Source organism: Pseudochaenichthys georgianus, chromosome 16, assembly GCF_902827115.2.
Source record: "Pseudochaenichthys georgianus chromosome 16, fPseGeo1.2, whole genome shotgun sequence".
Taxonomy (NCBI): domain Eukaryota; kingdom Metazoa; phylum Chordata; class Actinopteri; order Perciformes; family Channichthyidae; genus Pseudochaenichthys; species Pseudochaenichthys georgianus.
Window position 1 is genome coordinate 13,731,952 of NC_047518.2, and position 23,505 is coordinate 13,755,456.

Below are 23,505 nucleotides of genomic sequence, written 5' to 3' on the forward strand. Positions count from 1 at the left end.
CACAGGGGTCAGGGGCCAATGTGCTGATGGATTATGGGGTTTCACTGAGCCTGGTGCTGCTGACAGTCTTTATTGGTTGGGAGGATGAGCTTGTAACCCTTTATATAATTATTGTATTAAAGCCAGTGTGCCCCTGCCTTTGCTGACACTTGTTCCTGGATCAATGTGGAGATAATTTCAGAAATGAATAGTTAGTATCGATCAGCTCCCTCACTGATGTCTTATCAGCCTCTCGGACAGGTCGCCGTAGATTATTGTGCCAATGTCATTTATGGCCCCTGTCATAGCATTTTTGTTGAAGCGGGCCTGGTTCAAACAAAGACAATTCAATTTGCAATGGATTTTGTCCCTTGTTTTTTTCCCCCACCTCTTCTCCACTCTGCGGTACACAATAAGCAATAAATCACAATCGTTTGTGTTTTTATCTCCTTCTTTCCCTCGTTGTTCCTCTGACACCCCTGCAATGGGGATGGTCTCTGAGGACAGGGGGAGGAAGGAGGAAGAGGAGGGCGAGAGTCAGCACTTGAACTCTGGCTGAGGGATTGTGTGAGCTTAGGTTCAGACAAACCAATGACCTTCAGGCCTGGTATTTGTAAAGGAGGGAACTTAGTGTTTTTCTTATTTACTGCTCTCTTTGTGTGGCCTTATTATACAGCCCGGAGTGTGGACATGGAGACTTGAACATCACTTTATGAGCTCCTTTGATTCATTGCGCAATTTTTACTTTTGAAATATTAACAAAATACACACACTCGACTTAAACACGAAGATGGTGTCCAGAGCATTCAAACTAGTGTACCATTTAAAGTTTCAGTGCCGCCTTAGGTGTGTTTGTGTGTTTATTCATCCAGTAGCCTCTTTGTTTGTGCAAGGCGAGCCCCCCGGTGTCATGTTTGTACTTTCCCCTCTTGCCTTCTAAACTGTGAATGACAAGATGTATCCATCAGAGGGGCTGGAGCTCGATTTCAATAGCAGCTCAGGGGGAATCATTCAAAGAAATGTAATTTACTCACTATTGGTCAGTTTGACCCCCGACCTCAATCACTTGACACTGTTTCCATAGAAACCATTGGAAAAAGAACAATAACAGAGTCAGATAGCATAATTTCAGCGGCTCATCCAATACACACAGCAAAACAAATGAAGAAGGAAAAGCAAAGGTGGCAGAAAAAAGGTGAAGAATATGTGAAATCAGAAGAAATAAACCAGAACAAACTGGATTTACACCACATTTAGACGTGGGGTTGTTACACTGAGCTTTCTTGATCATTACATAATTATATCAACACTGCTATTTGTCATAACTGTCAAACACAGTCAATTTTTCTGAGCTACTGACAGATTAATTACACCCAATTATTTCAGAAGTGTTCACATACTAATTAGTCATACAGTTACACAGCGCTAATAGCTCAGGGATCAAAGAAAACAAATGACTACCATACATCATTTCAATTAACCAGCATGATGGATTAATTAACACTCTGTCATTTTTATGCCCTAGGTGGTCGGATATGATGAGGATGATCGGAGGATGATTTTCAGTTCATTAATGGGGGTGAATCCAAGAGCATCCATGTGGTTTGTAAACAGTTGCTAATCCAAATATGAATCGCATAAAATTGACTTCATTCAGAACTGTTTCAGGTAGCGGAGATTGTTTCAAGTAGCGGAGATTCTTTCATTTATTTAAAACAAGTAAGAAAAAAAAACAATAATGCATTTGATGCGATGCAATTTAATAATGTTGGCATTGAGTTTCTTACCTCGGGAATATATATAACACAAAATGGTGGAAACTGCAACAAAAAGCATAGGCCAGGAGCTAAAGTGAATCAACAACGCTAAACTATGAAATAGTAGTTCCGAAATATTTAGCATCAGAAATATTAACACCTGCAACAATGCTAATTTGCGAGGTGTTCATACTTGTTCTATAGAAGTCTAGAAATGATATACATTGATATACATTTCCTAAAATGGGTTTCTTTTAGCAAAATGATGGATATGAGTTGCCTGTGGTAAACTATTACAGTGTTAATGTTTAGGGTTATAGGGATTGGTTAATGCCTTTATTCCTGGTGCAAAAACTCAGAATAATCCAACAAAAACAATATGACGTGTTTTCCCTCAGTAACATTTGCGTTTTGTGATGATTGCCTGTTCTGTAAAGGCCTTTAGGCTGTAGATTAAGTGACTCACTATCCTATAATAGTTCCCTCATCCCTTTAATCATATTTTAAACCTTTTTCTTGCTTTCAGAGTACATAAATGTATTATAAGTAAGGCTGTTTGCAACCTTTATCAATCAATCAATCAATCAATGTTTATTTATATAGCCCAATATCACAAATGTTACATTTGTCTCAGTGGTCTTCACAGTGTGTACAGAATATCAGTATGACAATACGACACGACACCCTCTGTCCTTAGACCCTCACATCGTACAAGGAAAAACTTCCAAAGAAAACCCAGTTTAAAGGGAAAAATGGGAGAAACCTCAGGGAGAGCCACAGAGGAGGGATCCCTCTCCCAGGACGGACAGACGTGCAATAGATGCCGTGTGTAAATTGAAAAGATAATACATTTGCAACATAGGTAGTCCAGATGTTTGGAAATGCATGTGTGTATAATAGGAAGATGAATCCACGAGGATATCCATCCAGGACTTATGATCCAGGACCACAGCCACGACTCAAGATCCAACGCTCGCGATCCAGGACACAGGACCGCAGGATCATCCATGACTCCGGATCCCAGCGTATATATACACCAAAAGAAAGACATTTGGGGGAGCTGGGTTAATCGGAACATGAGAGTACACAGGTATAGACAGAGAGAAGGAAGAAGTAAGATGACCCCCGACAAACTAAGCCTATATCAGCAAAACTAGGGGCTGAATCTAATCAGCCCTAACTATAAGCTTTATCAAAAAGGAAGGTCTTAAGCGCACTCTTAAAAACGGATAGGGTGTCTGCCGCCCGAACACAAACTGGAAGCTGATTCCACAAATGTGGAGCTTGATAAGAAAAGGCTCTGGCTCCCATTGTACTTTTAGAGATTCTAGGAACAACCAACAACCCTGCATTCTTGGAACGCAATGCCCTAGTAGGACAGTAGGGTATAATGAGTTCTTTAAGGTAAGATGGCGCCTGCCCATTAAGGGCTTTGTAGGCGAGAAGAAGAATTTTAAATTCTACCCTGTGTTCTATAGGGAGCCAGTGTAAGGCAGCCAGAACAGGAGTAATGTGGTCCCTTTTCCTAACTCTGGTTAGTACACGAGCCGCAGCATTTTGAATCAGCTGAAGCGACTTGATTGACTTCTTGGTACTCCCTGATAATAAAGAGTTACAATAATCCAGCCTAGAAGTAACAAATGCATGGACTAGTTTCTCTGCATCGTTTTGAGGCAAGATATGCCTGATTTTTGCAATGTTACGTAGATGGAAGTAGGCGGTCCTTGAAATTGATTTTATGTGGGCGTTAAAGGATAAATCCTGATCAAATATAACACCAAGATTCCTTACAGTCTCACTGGAGGCCAAATGAATGCCATCCATAGTTAGTATATCTTTAGATAATTTGTTTCGTAGATTCTTCGGGCCAAGTACAATAACTTCAGTTTTGGTCGTGTTTAACATCAAAAAGTTTAAGGTCATCCACGTTTTTAAGTCCTTAAGGCAGTCTTGAATTGTATTTAGATGATTAATTTCATCAGGCTTGATTGATAAATATAGTTGAGTATCATCCGCATAACAATGAAAGTTTACAGAATGATTCCTTATAATATTGCCTAACGGAAGCATATATAATGTGAACAAAATAGGTCCGAGCACTGAGCCCTGTGGCACTCCATGGCTAACTTTGGTTTGTGTGGAAGATTCATCGTTAACACGTACAAACTGAGAGCGTTCAGATAGATAGGACCTAAACCAGCCTAAAGCAGTTCCCTGTATGCCAACTAAGTGCTCTAGTCTTTGCAATAGGATATCATGGTCGATAGTATCAAATGCAGCACTGAGATCGAGCAAAACAAGAATAGAGACAAGTCCCTTGTCTGAGGCTATTAGAATATCATTTGTGACTTTAACCAGAGCTGTCTCTGTGCTATGATGTGTTCTAAAGCCAGACTGAAAGTCTTCAAATAAATCATTGTTTTTTAAGTAATCACACAACTGTTTTGCGACCGCTTTCTCAAGAATTTTTGAGAGGAACGGAAGATTAGAAATAGGTCTATAGTTGGCTAAAACCTCTGGATCGAGGTTGTGCTTTTTAAGAAGCGGTTTTATCACTGCTACTTTGAATGATTGTGGAACATAGCCTGATAATAAAGACATATTCATAATATTTAATAAAGAAGTGCTAATTAATGGAAAAACTTCCTTCAACAGCTTAGTTGGAATTGGGTCTAACATGCACGTTGATGGTTTAGAAGAGAGAATCATTGAATGTAATTGTTCAAGGTTTATGGCTGAAAAGCATTCTAGTTTCCTATCTAGTGTAATATTAGAACTTACGTTTCCGGGAGCTGTTGATAACACTATACTGGTCAAAGGCAAGAGGTCATTAATTTTGTTTCTAAGAGTAACAATTTTATCGTTAAAAAAGCACATAAAATCATTGCTACCGAGTGCTATGGGAATAGAAGGCTCAATGGAGCTGTGGCTCTCTGTCAGCCTGGCTACAGTGCTGAAAAGAAATCTTGCATTATTCTTATTCTCATCTATTAATGAAGAGTAGTAGGCTGCTCTCGCTTTACGCAGTGCTTTCTTATATTCATTGAGAGTAATATGCCAAATTAAACGAGATTCTTCAAGTTTAGTGGAACGCCATATCCTTTCAAGTTGTCTAGACTTTTGCTTTATTTTGCGGGTTTCGGCATTATGCCATGGAGCTAATCTATGTTGTTTTATTTTCTTCTTTTTCAAAGGAGCAACAGAGTCTAATTTTATTCGCAGCGCATCTATAGCACTATCAACAACATGATCAATTTGTTTCCTCCCCTACATGCAGACATGCTATCGAGTTAAGTATTGGTGGAATCTCTTCCTTAAATGTGGCTATAGCACTAACAGATAGGTTTCTGCTGCAAGAGCTTTTGACTAATGCTTTGTAGTCTAGTAACAGTACTTCAAAAGTTACTAAGAAATGGTCGGATAAAGCAGGATTATGCGGTTCGACTAATAGTTGCTCAATTTCAATACCATAAGTCAGAACAAGGTCGAGAGTGTGATTATAGCAGTGGGTTGGTTTATTTACACTCTGACAGAAACCAACAGAATCTAATATAGAGTTAAATGCAACAGTAAGGCTATTTTTATCATCGTCAACATGAATATTAAAGTCACCTACGATAATTACTTTGTCTGTTTTAAGAACCAAAGTTGATAAAAACTCAGAGAATTCTGATAAGAATTCTGAATAAGGACCTGGTGCACGATACACTGTAACAAATAAGATTGGCTGCAAAGTTTTCCAGGTCGGATGCGTAAGACTAAAAACGAGGCTTTCAAAAGAGGTATAATTTAATTTTGGTTTAGTATTGATAAGTAAACTTGAGTCAAAGATTGCTGCAACTCCACCTCCTCGGCCCGTGCCTCGAGCAATATGAGTGTTGACATGGCTGGGTGGAGTGGCCTCATTTATGCTGACATATTCTTCATGTCTCAACCAAGTTTCAGTGAGACAGCATATATCAATATTCTAATCTGATATTAAATCATTTACCAATATTGCTTTAGATGCTAGAGATCTTATGTTTAAGAGACCACATTTAATCTTCCTGTTTTGTTGCACTGTAGTAGTTGTTACATTTACTTTTATTAGGTTATTATGTATGACACCTCTATTAGGTTTTACCTTAAATTGTCCTTGGGCAGACACACACACCGTTAATATTGGGTATTTTATTGGGTTCGGGATTCCTATGGGTGACTGCCTAGGAGAGAGCGCAGAGAAGCGTGTAAGACTGCGACTCTGCCTCCTGGTCTCAACTCCAGTTTGTCATGGATTAAGTCCACAAAGCCCTGAAATGTTTGCCGAAATGAGATCTGCACCTTTCAAAGTAGGATGAATGCCGTCTCTCTTAATCAGACCAGGTTTTCCCCAGAAGGCTGTCCAATTATTTACGAAGCCCACATTGTTTGCTGGGCACCACCAAGACAACCAGCGCTGAAATGATGACATGCGGCTATACATGTCATCATTGATCAGATTGGGGAGGGGACCAGAGAAGATTACGGTGTCCGACATTGTTTTAGCATAACTACACACCGACTCCACATTAAGTTTGGTGCATTCTGATTGGCGTAAACGAACATCATTACCACCGACGTGAATAACAATCCTACCGTATTTATGTTTATTTTTAGCCAGCAGTTTAAGATGCGCCTCAACGTCGCCCGCTCTGGCCCCCGGAATGCATGTGACTGTGGAGGCTTCGGTCTCTAAATTCACGTGTCTCATAATAGAGCTACCAATAACCAGAGTTGGCTTCTCAGCGGGTGTCTCGCTGAGTGGGGAATATCTGTTAGATACGTGAACGGGTTGGTTAGCTTCCAAATCAACCACTTGCCGTGATTGCCTTTGTCCATAAGCAACCCTTTCTCCTAATAGCGATGTTTGGACTGAATACAACCAGTTTGCTACAGGAAATGCAATATGAAATAAACTTAGATTGTATATTATGTCTGTTAATGACTACAGATCATTATTTTACATTTTAGGCCAAAATAACTTCATTTTTTAACAATAGAACATCTACAGCGTGTTTCAATATGGGATTACATCATGCAGTAGCCTAAAATCTGCCGCCTGTGTCACTGACCAATATTCTCATTAGTGCCTTTTCAACCAAAACAAAATGAGTTTGTCCAGGACAGTTAATGTCAGTGCTGACCACCTCTTTGACGGAGACCCTCCATCAGTCTCTGTATCTGAACATTCATCATCGGATGACAGGAAACTGCTTGTCAATGATGCTGGATTTTTCTGAGCTCAGGTTTTCTTTTTGCCTAAACCAGCTCAAAAAACTAATTACAAGACACTGCACATTTTGTATGTACGTATGCATATTCCCTTCAAACTTAACGGTCCATACAGAGGATGGAATTTAGGATCCATAACTCTAAATCTCACGTTGGAAGCCACGTCTCTCCATCAGTTTCCTCTCATGCCTTGTTGACCCACAGCGATTAGAGAATATATGTACGATGTTGACCTCGCTAATGAAAGTTTGACATTGATTTCTAAATAGGCCATCATCGTGTTTTACTGTAGAGCACGATGCTCTCATCCTGGGGTTTGAGGCTGCAGGCAACAGTTTTCCAGCGCCTAATCCAACTCAATATGGCAGACGCACTCACTCTTCATTTAAACAAACAAAAGCAGCACATAATGATCAGCTCTGCCATTATGGTCGATTGATCTGATCTGGTCCAGGGCGCGGTGGATTTATTTTATTTTATGCCCATATAGATGTGTGTCACGGCCTCAATATGCATCACAAGCATGTGTGTGTGTCAGTCCCTATCCAAACAAATGGATAGCGGTTTGAGCCAGAGAGCCTGGAGCACTGCTTGTCCTATAATCGCCATTTACATACCGACGGAATCATTAATTTCCAATTCCCCTATTATTTGTCACCCCCACAAACTCCCCTCTGACTTATACTTGTGTCAATGCCAGGGCCAGTCAGTGTCATCAGACCACAGGAAGTCCCGTCTCCTTTAGATAACTCATGTTTACCTTGCTGTCTTATTTTTTAATGAAGGCTCCTTGCAAGGTCAGTGTTTATTCTGGTAAACATTATGGCATGTCATGTAGTGATCAATAAGTAGTGTAAAGTCTGACCACAAATCAGATATCGTGACAGAACTGAAAGCAATAAAGCGATTGACTTACAGTTACAATATCTCTTCTCTCCTTAAACACAAATACTGGTATTTTACCCAAGTAATTAACATAAGATACATATAATACATGATGTAACCAGATATGTATAGAACCTGAGTTAAGATAACTGTACATGGAGAAAACTAGTCACAAATCTAAAAATAACATTATCCTTTTTTTTTTTTTAAATGTAACCAGCATCTTCCTAAAACAGTAATCAACACTTTTTTATTTCCCTAAAACACCTTCCGTGTGAGCTAAAATAATCAACATCTTACGACTAAAGGGGTGATATTATGCTAATTTCTATGTTGATATAATATTTGTGCCTCTACTGTGACATGTTTCCATGCTTTAATGTTCAAAAAGCTCTTTATTTTTCTCATTCTGCCTGTGCTGCAGCACCTCTTTTCACCCTCTGTCTGAAACCAGAGCCCAGTCTGCTCTGGCCGGCTCTGTTGTGATCTATCTTGAGATTTACCTAGAGATGTCCAACCTATCACATTTAATGTATTGGGACACTAGCCAAAGGAAGCGCGAGTGTTACAGAGTGATGTCACTATGATAAGTGAGGCTGTGGCTCAGTGGATAGTATGATGGACTTCAAATCAGGGGATAGCAAGTTCGAGTCCCACTGCAGTCAGCATGTCGTTGTGTCCCTGGGAAAGACACTTCACCCCAAATTGCTCCTGTGGGGATTGCCCACAGTACTGAATGTATGTAAGTCGCTTTGGATAAAAGCGTCTAACAAATGACATGTAATGTAATAAGGAAGTAAACAAAGAAGGAGTTCAATGGAGGCGTTTCAGGCAGGGGGGAGTGTGTATAAACTCCCTCTAGAGCAGGGATGGGCAACTTGGATGGTGGTGGGGGCCACCATCCAAGTATGTGCTGGCCACCAGGGGGCCGTAGATTCACTTGGAACACACACAATAGTGGTGGCTCAAGTTGCTTACTTTCATTACAGCAACGGTCTGCAAACATACTAAACATTGTGGTTTACCCCTGAATTCAGTGAAAAGATATTCTTTCTCCCACTTTTCTTGGAAAACACGATTTTCCTCAGATACCTTTCTCTTGCTCATGCTGACATCCACAGAGGGCTGTGCTCATATGTTACCCGCTCTATCGAAATCAGTCGGAAGTCGCAACGGCTCATTTCAAAATAAAAGTGTATTTGTGTAAAAAAGTAGTTTTTCGGGGTTCGGGTGTTCTGTTTGATTTTAAATAAACAAGTCTTTTAGAATATGACACTTTTATTGCCAACATCACACGATAAATACATTCTGCTCTTCCGCAGCGCTGCTCCCCCCTCCCCCCCCCCCCCCCCCTCCCGCTGATATTATGAATGCAAGGCGTATAGTAATCATGGATAACACGGCAGGGTCCGTTACAGTTTGTTTTCATCTGATTTCAAATAAACAAAGTCTTGGCTTTTATAATATTAAACTCGTTTCGCCAAATTCAGATGATAAATACAACTTTGAAGCTTGTATAATTACAAGCAGTAACTTAATGTCACAGCAGGCATAACAGCCGGTGTTTCTCGTGAGTGTGTTCCCCGGGAAACAAACACAATACACACAAACGCGTCACAGATTATTTTGCGGTATTTGGCTGCCGAACAAAATCACGTAGTATCAGTAGTACTACAAGTACAAAAAATGTAAAACATTTTTTTATTAATTACGTTATTTTCTAAATTGATCTGAGGGCTGCAAAAAGAGGAGGTGGGGGCCTCATGCGGCCCCCGGTCCGCCATTTGCCCATCCCTGCTCTAGAAGGAACTTTGGGATTTTAATTAACATATTTAACTACAGGAAAGGGAAAACCCCAAAAAGCATAGTCGGGCTCCTTTCAAGTTTTGTAATTGTAATTCCACATCGCCAACTGAACAGCATGTATTGGAATGGAATGGAACTGGAGGAAACAGAAATGATTGGCTAAAGTCAGAAAAACTATGCCTACAGTTAATTAAATAATTTGAACCTTTGGTCTTCTGCATTGAAGTCTGAAGAGCTACAATCAAAGTCTCAGAAAGTCTAAAACAATTGAATATTACTGTAAAATATTATATTTTTGAAAAGAGTGAAAACTTTGCAGCAAATGTCCATTCATTATAATTAAAGCACAAAACACCTGACCAAGAAACACAACATATTTGTGTGAAATATGGTCATTTTTTATAATTGCAATTTGCAACTTTGAAATTGCATAAACATTAAAATTATTTCTATTTATTATTTATTCAGGGGCATTTAAACACATTCCATCACTTTACTTCCAGTCAGGGGGGATTATCGAGCTTTATGATGCAGCCGGTGAACTATCAATAGCACTGGATGGGGCTGTTGTGGTTTTTGCACACTGCTCTTTTGTTTGCTTGTAAATGAGCTGCATCAAATCCAATGACCACAGAAGCCATAAACAATGGACACATTAGATGGGATTCATGATGCAAACATACACACATAAAAGCAGAAGCACTGAAATTAAAAGAAAAAAAGTAAATAATGAATTGGGAATTATCAAGTGTATGCAACAAAATTATGCATTTTTTGCACATATGAATGGCATTTCACCCATCCTCACTGTCAAGCTAATTCTCTGCTGGGATTGTGACCTTCTTGTATAGATTTTACTAAGCCAGGTAAGTGCTTTGCATGTAGACATTCTCTATTGGACCTGTCGTTGACATCAGAATCTCAGTAGTTGCAATTACTCGCTGATCATCGCCACAAGCCAGATAATAATTAGAGGTTGACAAAATTCAGGGCCAGGTTGGAGAGCTATTGATTTCCCCGTGTTCCCTTCTTTAGAAGGATCAAGAAAATAAGACATGAAATTTACTGTCTTCATAAAAGTTTTAGTAAATCAGGCCATTTGGAAGGGCTATCGACAGTTCTTTCATTACCATACATAGTGTTCTCTAAAGCGTTTTTGATTATTAGCAATAAGAGGGCAGCTTTCTCCTTTGTGTCTTTCATGCACCAATAAATAATGGCTCCTTTGGAATATTTGGAGGTAATTTTAATCACCCAGTCGCACATATAACCTCAGCGAGGTTATAACAGGATTACTTTCCAATTTAACGTTGACAAAGACTGCCTTAAGCTTCCAGCTGAGAAATGCACATATGAAGGCGTGCGGAGAGGTGTGGACGGAAAAACAATTGCTAAAGGCAAGAAAAAAGGGACAGATTATCTTCTGGATAGTTGAACTAACAACATTTTATATGTTTTCAAGTGTCAAAGGTGGCTGCAAAAGTTCCCCAATGAAAATGATCTGTGGGTAACTGATAGGCATCGAAAGAGGGAATTCAAATTGACAGGCATGCTTTCTGTATGCAAGCAGACAAAGTCAAAAGCAGTTGGATTTGAGTTGTTGTGCGCGAGAAAGATGTACAGGCTAAAGCCCAGGGGGTCATTTCCCTTTCTCGATGGACAGACTATTAACTTTTTGATTGGCAGCAGGGCTGACGCTGCCTGTTCATCATTGAGCCCTGTCGATTCCTCAGCATCTGGGAAACAGCACATAAATTCAAAGGCCCCGAGTATGAAGAGTGCATCTCAGCATCCTCGGAAAAAAGGGCTGCATCACATGGCCATAAAAAAAACAGCAGCATTTCACTGACGCTGATTTCCTCGCTGGCAAAGAAATAAATGACTTGGAACACTCCGCGGTCGGAGAAGACACTGAGTGCTGACAGCCTCTCTCAAAGTAGTTTTGCTGTATTTTCTCCTGGTGTATTTCTTGTTGACAGAAAATCTCACCCCTCCTGGACGTGATGATTTCAGCAAATGTATCCTGAAAAACGGCGGCACCTGGCTTACAGTGGAATATTGAAGTGATGGAACTTTCCGAAACTTCAACCCCTCACTTTAATCACTTGTTAGTCCTTTTATAGGGCAAGACAATATGGCTGTCAGGGTTTATGGGAGGGCAGGAAAAAAAAGGGCTGACCTGTTTTATCTGCCCTTGCACACGTATCAGTGTAATGATGACAAAACGGGATGTTAACTAATGATTAGTAGAAATGGTTGCAGTTAATTAGTTGGTCCTTCGTTTATCGTTCCATTTGCACATTTTGGGGAGCAATCGTTATTAATTAGGGCCATCATGCCGAAAGGGGTGAGGTGGAACCCTACAGCCAAGTTAATCAGGCTGCAATGAAAGCTCCATTATCCTGCTCCGTCCCGTTGGCCTGTGATCTATTAGCATTATCTAAAAGCTACAACGAGATCAGCGACAAGGCTGAAAGAAAAAAAAAATCAAAGGGACATAAACAGGGCTGGCTTTGATCGGCCCAGTTCTTGGGTCACTGGTTATATGGGAGGATCTCACATGATATTGTGTGGCTTTTTGTGTCATTGTATAAATCCAAACTGTTGGTATTGAGTGCACTGGAAGTGGTGCTTAGTGAGTGTGACTTTGGATTTGTCTGCGCTGGCGGTGGAGCTGTACTGATACGGCTTAGTTTGAACAGCCTAGGTTACCGTTTGTAGGAGAAGTTGGGGTATAAGAGACACTTTGGTAAAGGGAGTTCTTATTGGTCGGTAAGCATTTGTCATAAGCAATAGCAATAAAACTGAACTCCTCCTCATCGGCTCCAAATCCACCCTCTGCAAAACCCCCAACCTGACGGTCACCATTGATGGCACCCCTGTTTCCCCCTCCACCCAGGCACGCAACCTTGGCGTTATATTTGACCCCACCCTCTCCCTCGAGCCCCACATCTGTCAAGTTGTAAAAACCTCATTTTTCCACCTCCGCAATATTGCCAAACTCCGTCCCTCTCTCACCCGCCCTGCAGCTGAGCGACTCATTCACGCCTTCATCTCCTCCCGCCTTGACTATTACAACTCACTCCTCTACAGCATCAGCACTACATCCCTCAATAGACTCCAGCGTGTCCAGAACGCAGCCGCCAGACTCCTCCCCCACACCAAATCATGGCATCACATCACCCCGGTCCTCAAAGAACTCCACTGGCTCCCCGTTTCACACCGCATCCACTACAAACTCCTGGTCCTCACTTTCAAAGCCCTCCACCATCTGGCCCCCCCCTACCTCACTGACCTCCTCATCCTCTACCAACCATCTCGGTCCCTCAGATCCACCTCCGCCGGTTTGCTTTCCATCCCCAAGGCCAAACTCCGGAGCTTTGGGGACAGAGCCTTCTCTGTGGCAGCCCCATAGCTCTGGAACTCCCTCCCCCAATACCTCCATGAGTCTGAGTCCCTCACCCTGTTCCAGTCCTGCCTCAAAACCCACCTCTTCAACTCTGTATCAATAAGCCCCGCCCCTCTCTCAATCAACTTCCTCCTGACTGCTTTTCTGTTTTGTTTTGTTTCTTTTTGGCTTTGTGTTTGTTTTGTTTGTCTACCCTCCCTCCCAAATGTAAAGCATCTTTGGGTTCAAGAAAAGCGCTATAGAAATAAAATGTATTTTTATTATAAGAATAGAACAGGGAAAATACATTACTTTCTTTTCACTCTATTGTTTTTTAACTTAACATAGTGTCGTGTTGTCGTGTTAAAGGTCGAATGATAATAATAACATGCTATATTAATGTTAGAGTGGTATCTTTACCCTTGGCAATGGATGTTGATTGTTGATTACAATTTTTTGGGAAAGATGCATTACTCTGAGAAATAAAATTGAATATTCTATCCTCATTTTTTAAAGTAACCTTCAAAGTTGTGTAAAATATGTTTGAGGTAACAATGGGAAAAAATATCGTAATTTATTTAATACAAATAAAAAGTCTCATGCATTGGTGGTTTGATCAGTTAAAATGCCAGACTTATCCTTTGAAGTAACCTTCAACATTTGGGAAAAATATCAATATTTATTTTTCATTGGATAAATGCTCTTTGTCAATTTACTGTTTCTTGGTTAAAATAACTTAAACAGGATCATTAGCCATTAAGAAAAGTATAGAAATAACTGCAGTGAATCTGCATTTCTGTAATGCACTATGCACATAACCTTTGAGGACATTTGCAGAGAGCACAACATCATGCTTTCACTGTTGGTATCTTTATCATATTTTCCACCATAGGTACTATATAATCCCTGCACCAAATAACTAATTGCACTCTCCTTTCAAATTAAACACCTTAAAACACACGTACACTTTCTATATTATTGAGTGGCTAACCCTGCAGATTTGCAAGAATATGAGAAAATGTAAATGCACTCAAATTGCCCACAACGCTATGAGCTGATTATGCTCGAGACTTAGGACCATGAAATACCGAGCGCATTCATCACAAATAACCAGGGACTGGGCACCAAAGTGTAAGGGAGCAAATCAATGCATTTTCCCAGCTTATTTCATGCAAATGAGCTCTGAAGGAAACTGATATGGTTGAGGCAAGGTTACACAGAAAGGGAGAAAGGCCAGTGTCCCAGAGAAATCAATGGAATAAACTTGGAGAAAATGATTTAGATAGAGCAGATATGAACATTGAAATAAACAAATACCCTTAAAGGAAATCAATCATATAATTTAAAGAGTAAACGGCTTGAACCGGGGGTGATCTCCCTCATGGTTTGGACAAATGGAGGATTTTTAATTTCATCATTGATATTATGCCAGACTTGGAGATTTTGCAGATGGTTGCAACCAGGAGGAGGGGAGGAAAATCAATTGAGTCTAGTACTGTGGTCTTAAGAGATGTTAGATATTTACAGCATGGAGGTATGGAGCCTTGTATACATTTACATTTTAAGAGACAAAAAACCTCCGTATTTTATCTTGTTATTGATAATAGAAACTGTCCACTTTTATCCTGTCCCATCTCAGGGAAGCCGAGCTGTCGGACCAATGTGTTTGTGTATGCGACCGAGACAGGGGGATGAGAGTGTGTTTGTGTGCATGAGAGGGAGAGAATACGAGAGACAGAGCAGTGGTCTGAGGCAATTTCAAGCCTTTATTTTCTTGATACACAAAAGGCAGGCTTTGTGTGCGGTTGTTTCGTTTTTTTCCCCCCATCCTGCTTCCGCGTCAAGGCAATCGAGGTGGCATAATTGCATCACAGGTCCAGAAATATAGGGGTTGCAATTTAGAAGAGGATGAGAAGAAGAGGAAGAGAAGTGTGTGTGTGTGTGTGTGGTAGGAAAGGCATCTCAGACAGGTTCATTTACGTCTGGAACAGGGACATAGAGGTTAAGACATTGTGACAAGAGACAAAGTAAATGTATATGTAAATGCAAGAGGTTGTTATCACTCCTAAAACACTATGCAGCTTTTCCTCGCTTTGGAGACCTACATTATATTTAAGGCCACATGAAATCCAATAGTCCGACTGTGACCCGCTGCTATGTAAATGGTTCAGGTAATTCTTTAAAACACTGCACTGGTGGCCAAACGTTGGGAGCAAATAACAACAAAGTGTTTACATCATTTGAATGATTTAGGGCCACTTGCAGCGATCACTTTAATAGACTCCAGTGTGCTGGCACAGACTTCCAGGTTACAGCTTTGCCTGCTCTTTCTCAATGCTTCTCTACACAGACTTAACAAGAAGCACTCGGAAAACGACAAAACTAAATGTGCCGTTGGAGTTCTTTCCTTCACAATTACTAATGTGTACCTCAAGTCCCGTGTTGGGCTGTTTGTTATAGAAGTGACATTGTGTGTCAACGTAAACACATGACTTCCTGTGTGAGAAATGTTTTTTAGACAATAATGATATCGTAGTGTGTTATGTTAAAGAGGTCGCTCACAGGGACCTACTGACTGACGATCTTTTCCGGAGTCTGCAATCCACCCAGAACAATGCATTGGTATTTGTCTTTTTCTAATGCATTTCGAGGGACATTTATTTTTTCTTTCTCTCAGATAAGACTAGCAGTTTTAAGCACATGGTTATGCATTTTTATACAACACATTGATAGCTGTTTCAAAACTGGTTTCTCATTTTGGTGAGCGATAAAGTGAATGTTCGAAAGAAAATTGTTCAACACCAATCGAATGCAGCATTTTTCCCCTATCGCAAACAAAGTTACATATATTTCACATATCCGCCCTGTGATTCAGATTCACTATAAATGTAATACATCTCATAACAATCTCATAAAAGTCTCATACAAATCAGGATGGTAGTTTTTTATATGAACGATATTCGATAAAAACTTCCTCTGGAGGGAACTCTGGGATTTTAGCCTTGCAGACTATTTACATGCACACAAACCTAACACACTACAGGAGGGGGGGAAAGCCAAAATCATAATAGGGCCTCTTTAAATGTTGAGTTATGTCAGTGATGTGTTCACAGCTTGTTTTAACCAACCCAGGTGGCCAAAAGTCAATAATTGCAGGTTACAAATATTGTACCAAATGTGAGACACAAGAGAGGCTCTTGGCTAAATATTGTAGGGTTTAATACATGTCTGAGAAACATTCCCTTTGGTTATACTTAAATCAGTCAGAAGCACAGAGGCATCCGCAGCAGTATCTAAGAGGCAGACTAATTTGGTTTGTCACTAGCTCCTCTTTTCCTTTTTTTCCCCCTTCCCGATTGCCTGCTGTTAAAAGAGGTGTATCCAGCCACCCCTTGTCCTCTTTAATGTTTAATTACCATCTTCCGCTCACCTTTGTTGTAGTCATGACACGCTCGCGTTAAGCCGTGTACAGCAGGCAGGCAGGCAGGGTGGAGAGGGAGGGAGGGAGGGAGGGGGGGGGGGAGTAGGAGAAGGTCTACCCTTGTTCTTCCGCACAGAGTGGCTGGATTCACTTCTCTAATTATGCAGGCAGACATGCTCGGGGGTGAACTCTGGTACCAACATGCTGCCTCTGACATGGGATCAGGGCCCCAGGGCCGCCGCCGAGGCCTGCTGGAGAATAGGTGGGGGGTGTGGGGGGTCATTCAAAGAGACAGCTCAGGATAAGGAAGTAAATCTGCACAAGAATGAGTAAGGACGGACAAGTGGAAAAGTGGAAATTAGCACCTGTGGTTATTTGTCTTCAATTACCTATGCTGCTGGCCTAAGAAAGAAAAAAGGGAATTTGAAAAAAAGGGTTTAGTTTTAGGGCTGACTTGCAAACTGTGTATCAAAGAAAATGTGGTTGTAATGCCTTCAATTTCGGAACTAACACACAAAACACATTTTATTTATCCAAAAGTTGTTCTTTTAGCACATCCATTTTAACAAGTTTGTTTAAGAATAAAAACATCATCTCTACATCCTTAGCTTACAATATGTATACCTGTGTTTTGTTCTGTGCCTGTTTGTCTGACTATTATGAATGTTTCTATTGCTTTAAATAGACTGAAGGCCAGGGTATAATGGTTAAGACAAACAAACAATGGACTTTTGCCCAAGAGATAACTCTTTGTGTTCTGTGTAAGCCTAACGTAGACGCTGACTTATTTTAACTTTGGAAGTTTATTTACCTAAACTAATGTAACGTACGTAACTTGCTTTATCTCCCTAACCTATATTTTGTAACAAACTAACTGTAGCTCAAACCAGGATGCTTTTCCTGAACCTAACCAAACTGACAATTTCACAAAGTTTACCACACATTAAGAACCATGGCATGACCTTTACAAGTATGTGTTGGTCTCCGGCCACCAGTAGGGGCGCTGAGTAACAAAACACTAAAAAACTACCCATTTGGTTGTATTTATTGGGAGGACTTGGTAAAAAACAAGTTACTTATTTAAAACATGCATTAAGGACTAATGAGGCAAAGGATGTAATCCCACATTATCTTTTTCTTTTACTTTCTTCAGTTTCAAGAATATAAACATGTGAAACATGTAACTTTTGGGACAACAACAACCAGGAACATAAGGCATAAGCAAATATACATTTCTTATGATATCCTGTTTGGTGTAAAGTGGCCTCTAAAAAGTCAATTCAAAACAGATGATATCTATATCACATAAGTGACTTTGCTACTCCCTCCAGGATCACATGAATATGGAGAAGTGTAATCATGCATGGGAATTAACACATCTGGCTAAGCATGTATTATTGATATGAATTGATCCAGCCGTCCACACGCCCCACTATTGCTGTGTGTGTGTTAGGTAGAAAGATAGTGAGCCATTGGGGCCAGCCTGTTTGATGGAGATAGTAATTGATGGGTCAGCATGTTTCCTAGCGACCGCTAAAGCTTTGTTAATTGTCATAAGAAGTTCAAATTGATTGGGGCTTGCTGCATTAGTACATACTGTACAGTGAAATTGATTCATGTTTTTGTTCTGAAATGAATGCACTTAATGGATGGGTTGGTGTGGCACTTATTGAATTCATTAATGCAAGCCTCAGGACAAGAGTGAGGCCAGTGGCTGGCCAGGGGGGGGGAGGGGAGAGAGAGAGCGAGAGAGAGAGAGAGAGAGAGAGAGAGAGAGAGAGAGAGAGAGAGAGAAAATGTGGAATGATAAGCAGAAGGAGATTATAAAGTGGCACCAGAGAGTTTAAACCAGCAGTAGACCTTAAACAATATTTAAAAGTGGACTTAGTCCCTGGGTCGTTGTCCATTCCTTGAGTTTGGCGTTTTTTGCACAATTGTTTGCATTTGACACATTAATGGGCGTTTTTGCGCAATCTTTTCGGAAAGGGAGTTACGGTACAAGGGAGTACAACCAAAATCAATAAGACACATTACGTTTATTGTACAATATAGGAGTTATGTCATGTAATTGTATCCAATACATTACAGCTGCACCAAAAAAACTGAAGCTTCAGTCAGTCTTTTGTACATTCACATTTTTTAAAGAATGTGAAATATGCAAAGCTACTCCGCTTTAAAAAAAATCTACCCTGCATCTCAGTTTCTCTTTGATACTTACCTATAATATGTTGCAGTGTCCCGCAGTACGATGTGTGAAATGCAGTTTCAGTGTCGATCTGCTGTTGACATAGACTTCGGACACAAAGTAGGCCAATTTTCTTCATCCCCATCTGAAAATACTGAGGTTCAGGTGCAGTATCTTTCCTCCTAAGTACTCCTTGAGTAAGAAAGAAAGGTATGCACTATGCAGTCCTTGTAATGACATATACACTATAACTCCAAGAAAAATCAACAATCACCTGTTAAAATACGAAATAAAAAAGACTTATTGCATGCATCTCTGGTTAAAAAAAAAAAGAAGATTGTTGCATTCTTACAATAATCTAATGCATTTTGCTCATAAACATTGTACATCAGATTGAAAGTGGGGCCACCATCTGCTCCACCTTGTTATAATATGAATGAAAGCGCAGTGGCAGATGAGAGTAGCCATCATAACAGCTCGGCCTCGCAGTGAGTTACGATATCAGAGGGCGAGGTGGGTGTACCTTCACAATGTCCCTGTGTCTCCTGGATATATAGGAGCCCGCATATTGACTACAGTGATTGAGATGAAGTGCTTTAATATGCTAAACACCACCAGGGGCACATAACGGGAGATGCACAGTGTTATTCCTATCTATCTGCTATGTGGGGTTTTCCAGACATTTCTAATGCAGGCGCTGAGGTGAGGCTTATTTTGTGTGTTAAAAAAGAGCCACGTTTAACACAGCAGCAAGAGAGAAGTTACAAGCACCAACAACTCTTTCTAATCATGTTAAGGAGGGGTGAAAAAAACAAGAAATGTACCCTTCAAATGGAAAAGTGGAGCCTCTTAACCAGGCTACAATTGTATTTACAGACCTTGCATTGTGCTGAAACACCAAAGTGAACCCACAGAAAGACAAATGGAGAGAACAAGGGAGAGGAAGAGGAGAATGAATGAGGACCCACGATTGCACAAACCAATACTCAAAACAATAGTGCAGCTTACACCATTAACAAGATTAAATCCTAAACCATAAAGAGATGTTGTAACGGCATAAACATAAGCGTGTGGACATGGCCGTGGCAGGATAATAGCTGGAGGGGAAAGCAGAGGGTAAACCTTTTGTAAAACTGCTACTGTGAGCCGGCTGCTTTGGAATCACTGATTGTATTGCTGATGCTTTTAATGGTTTAACCTCCATTTTGCTAATATTACATTACATTGCATTTAGCTAATATAGATGTAGATTTTTTATATACTGGCGCATCATTTACAGAGATCACCTCGCATTCAATTCAATCTCGATACACAAGCTCAGCACTTGACTTTTTTATGTTTGGGTTTCATTGGAAAATATGTCAGTATTTTTTTAATGTGCCCGGGCCGAGAGCCAATGCGGTCGCTCGGAAAGCGGCTCCGGTCCTCGGTGCCACACACATAACCATGTACGATTACAAGCAGGGATAAAAGAGAGATGGGGGGGGTAGAAAAAGAGGCTCAGTGACATAGTGCAGCACAATTAAAACAATAAAGTCCCACAAATGAACATGTCACCGTGGAACCTTATCAATTAGGCATCAAAGTGGAGGCCCCCCTCTGAGGTGCTTCCACCTATTCTTCCCGTCGCGCAACACCGTAATAATTCCCCTTCGCCCGTCGACTGGGAACCTATTTGTATGCGTGTGTGTTTCCTCCTCGCACAGCGGCACGGTCGGACGCTCTATTAATCTCTCTATCTGAACAGTTACTGGCGCTGATGAAATTGGGCCCAATGAGGCGAGCCTCCAGTGGCCGGGATAGGCCCCATTCATCTTGATTTGATTCGCGCGCTGACACTGGAGCACTCCGATGACAGAGGTTAAGTCACAGAGTGGCCGTTGCCTTCTTGTTTGCTCTTTCAACTTCCCACCTTTAACCAGCCCACGGACATGAGAGGTGGGAGATGTTATGTCGATGTTATGGGGCCACAAACCGGAACATCGGATAACTCCCACACGGCTGATTTCACCGCCCCTCTCACCGGCCGGCACATCTCAAACAAATACATACAGCACTGCTCCTTGATAGTTTGTGACTCTACCAGATCAGAGATAGATGTGGGGGAATAGAATCAGCTGCCTGACAAGCGGCACCTTCTCTCATCCAGCAATTTCACAGTGTCATGTTGGGATTATTTCATTACTTGCCATGATCCATGACTGAAACTCATTTTGGCCCTGAGTGCTCAGAGAAAATGTGTGACATGCGCTTGTGAAGAAGTGAGAGATGGTTGCACTGAGCAGAAGAAAAAAAAAACTCTTACCATTGAGCCATTTCAATAATTAAACCTCAGCTCTTTAAAGTATTCATAGGAAAACGTCAGGCCGTCACTAGATACTGCGCGTGTTTTCCTTGGAGAGATTTTTCTTGTCGTGTTTATTCGTGAACTTCAATTCATGTTTAAGTAATTAGCATTGTAGTAGCAGCGGGCTAATGATATCAAGTTGTCTTTTTCCATGGTTCATCAGCCACTGAGACAGCCCATCCAGCCAGGGCTATGATGTCAGTGAGGAACAGGTCCAAAGGCTTGTAGCGGCTTGTAGCACTTCGCCCTCCAGCACCTCTCGGCTTTGCGAGGTGCCTCTCGAGTTACAGAAGGATTCCAGGCAGAGGAAGTATCGCCACATTAGCTCCATTAGATTAATTAAGAATGTTTAATTTCTAAAATGGAGCATGAGACGGAGACATGACTCACAGCTTGCCATTTCCGCCCTATCTTTAAAAAAAAATAACTTAATGGTTTGGCATGCACAGGAGGCAACACTATACCGCGTATATACTTAGTATTGGCACTTTATGAAAACTAGCTGCTCATGTGAAGGAGCATGAATGATGAGGTGACTCTTTGAAATAGGAGCCTCCACTGAGAGTGCAAACACACATTTTCACAGCAGATTACACAGAATCACGAGTGTCTACACACAATGTTCCTATATTGCTATTCATCCTTTTATTCAAGCATAATCACCTGTAGTGGATGTGTTCAGCTGCACGTTAAGAGGCTTTGTTTATGCTGATAAATTCATCCTTTACAAAAGCCACAATGTTAATTGTTCCATGTCTATCATACTGCTTTTCATGTTTTCAATGGGAGATTACCACTGTAGGCTTGCACTGTTACCTTACTAAATGCCTGAGACAATATGCGTATACATCCACCTCTGGTATTGTTACCTCCCAGCCGGGGTGCACTGTAAACCGCTTAGACATGGAGAGCTTTACTGCCTTTATAGCCTCACTCCCCTAAGTCAGCACTGGAGACCTTCATTGGCACACACACACACACACACACACACACACACACACACACACACACACACACCCACACATACACGCACACACACACACACACACACACACACACACACACACACACGCACACACACACACACACACACACACACACACACACACACACACACACACACACACACACACACACACACACACACACACACACACACACACACACACACACACACACATCAGTTCATGAAAGCTTTAATTCTGCTGTTCTAAACATCCAGTGTCAATTAGGCCAGGGAGAAAAACCCACGCTGAAAATGCATTTATTTTTTCCAGCAGCAACAAAACAGGGCTTGTTTGAAGTAATAAGCAAAAAAAGAGAGTAATGATTGCTTTAGTACCTAAGAGGAGTTGTACGACTTGGGTCTGGTTTTTGAAGTCTTGCACTTGTCTTGGACTCGTGCTTTGTTTGACACTGAATTTTCAAGTGTTACAGGCAGGTAATCTACTTTTAACTTGGCAACATTTGCCCTGTGTACCTTCATTCCAAATCAGTTTTTACTATATTTCCAAACTGTGTGTTTGGTTTTGCAGGAGGTAAGAGGATTAACATTGGAAAGACACTATTGCCTATTATGGTCTTAACTAGGACTTGGTATTGACTGCCTTTGGACTTGCTCTGGACTAGAACTTGTGTGGAAAGGTTTTTTTGAATTTATTTTTGAGTATATTCTTATTTCTAAGAATACTTGGCAATATATAAGCAATGTTCCAAATTCATACAGTTAACCCCAACAACAATTATCCTACAAAACTTTCCATGTAAGATCATAAAACTCTTACACCACTTCAAACTACAAACAGTAGACTGATAAATCAGAGGTAGCTGTGGTCTGAGAAGGCACATGAAGACAACCCCTTATTTGCGTGACTCACCCAACTGATCTGTGTTAAGTGGGGGCTGGGGAGCTACAGTATGGGAAGTGGTTTGGATTATGACGACAGTAAACAGGACTACCATTTTTGTTTGAATTTACAGTCTTGTTGCTGCATCTGTGCACTGGTTAAGCTCTGCAGATTGGCATAAGGCATGGCTCAAGACATAATTCTCAGTTCATAATGGACAATTTCACACTTCACTAATACATATGTGTCCATCTAAGCTGCCACCGCAAACGTTTTAGCTAGGATTAAGAAACTAAAACTTGGTTAGGGTTAGGATAAGATTGTAGTCATGGCTAAAAGAAAACTTCTTTGACTTCTGGGTATAGGCAGGATGCAAACCACATTCTACAGTGCAGAGGCAGCGTCATGCTCCCCAGGAGAGGAGAGTCATTATCTGAATGAAAGGCTCATGGGTCCACTCAGTTCTTTGAATTTAATTTGGACCAAACACAACTCTGGTACCAGGTCAGGTTTCTGTTACAGTCTAATCCAGTTGGGTAGGGACCTGATTGTATTACCACAGGTTTAGGGTCTGCAATACAATGTGTCTTAAGATCTTTAATGCATCGTTAATATACTGTTTAATCATTACGTTTCAGAT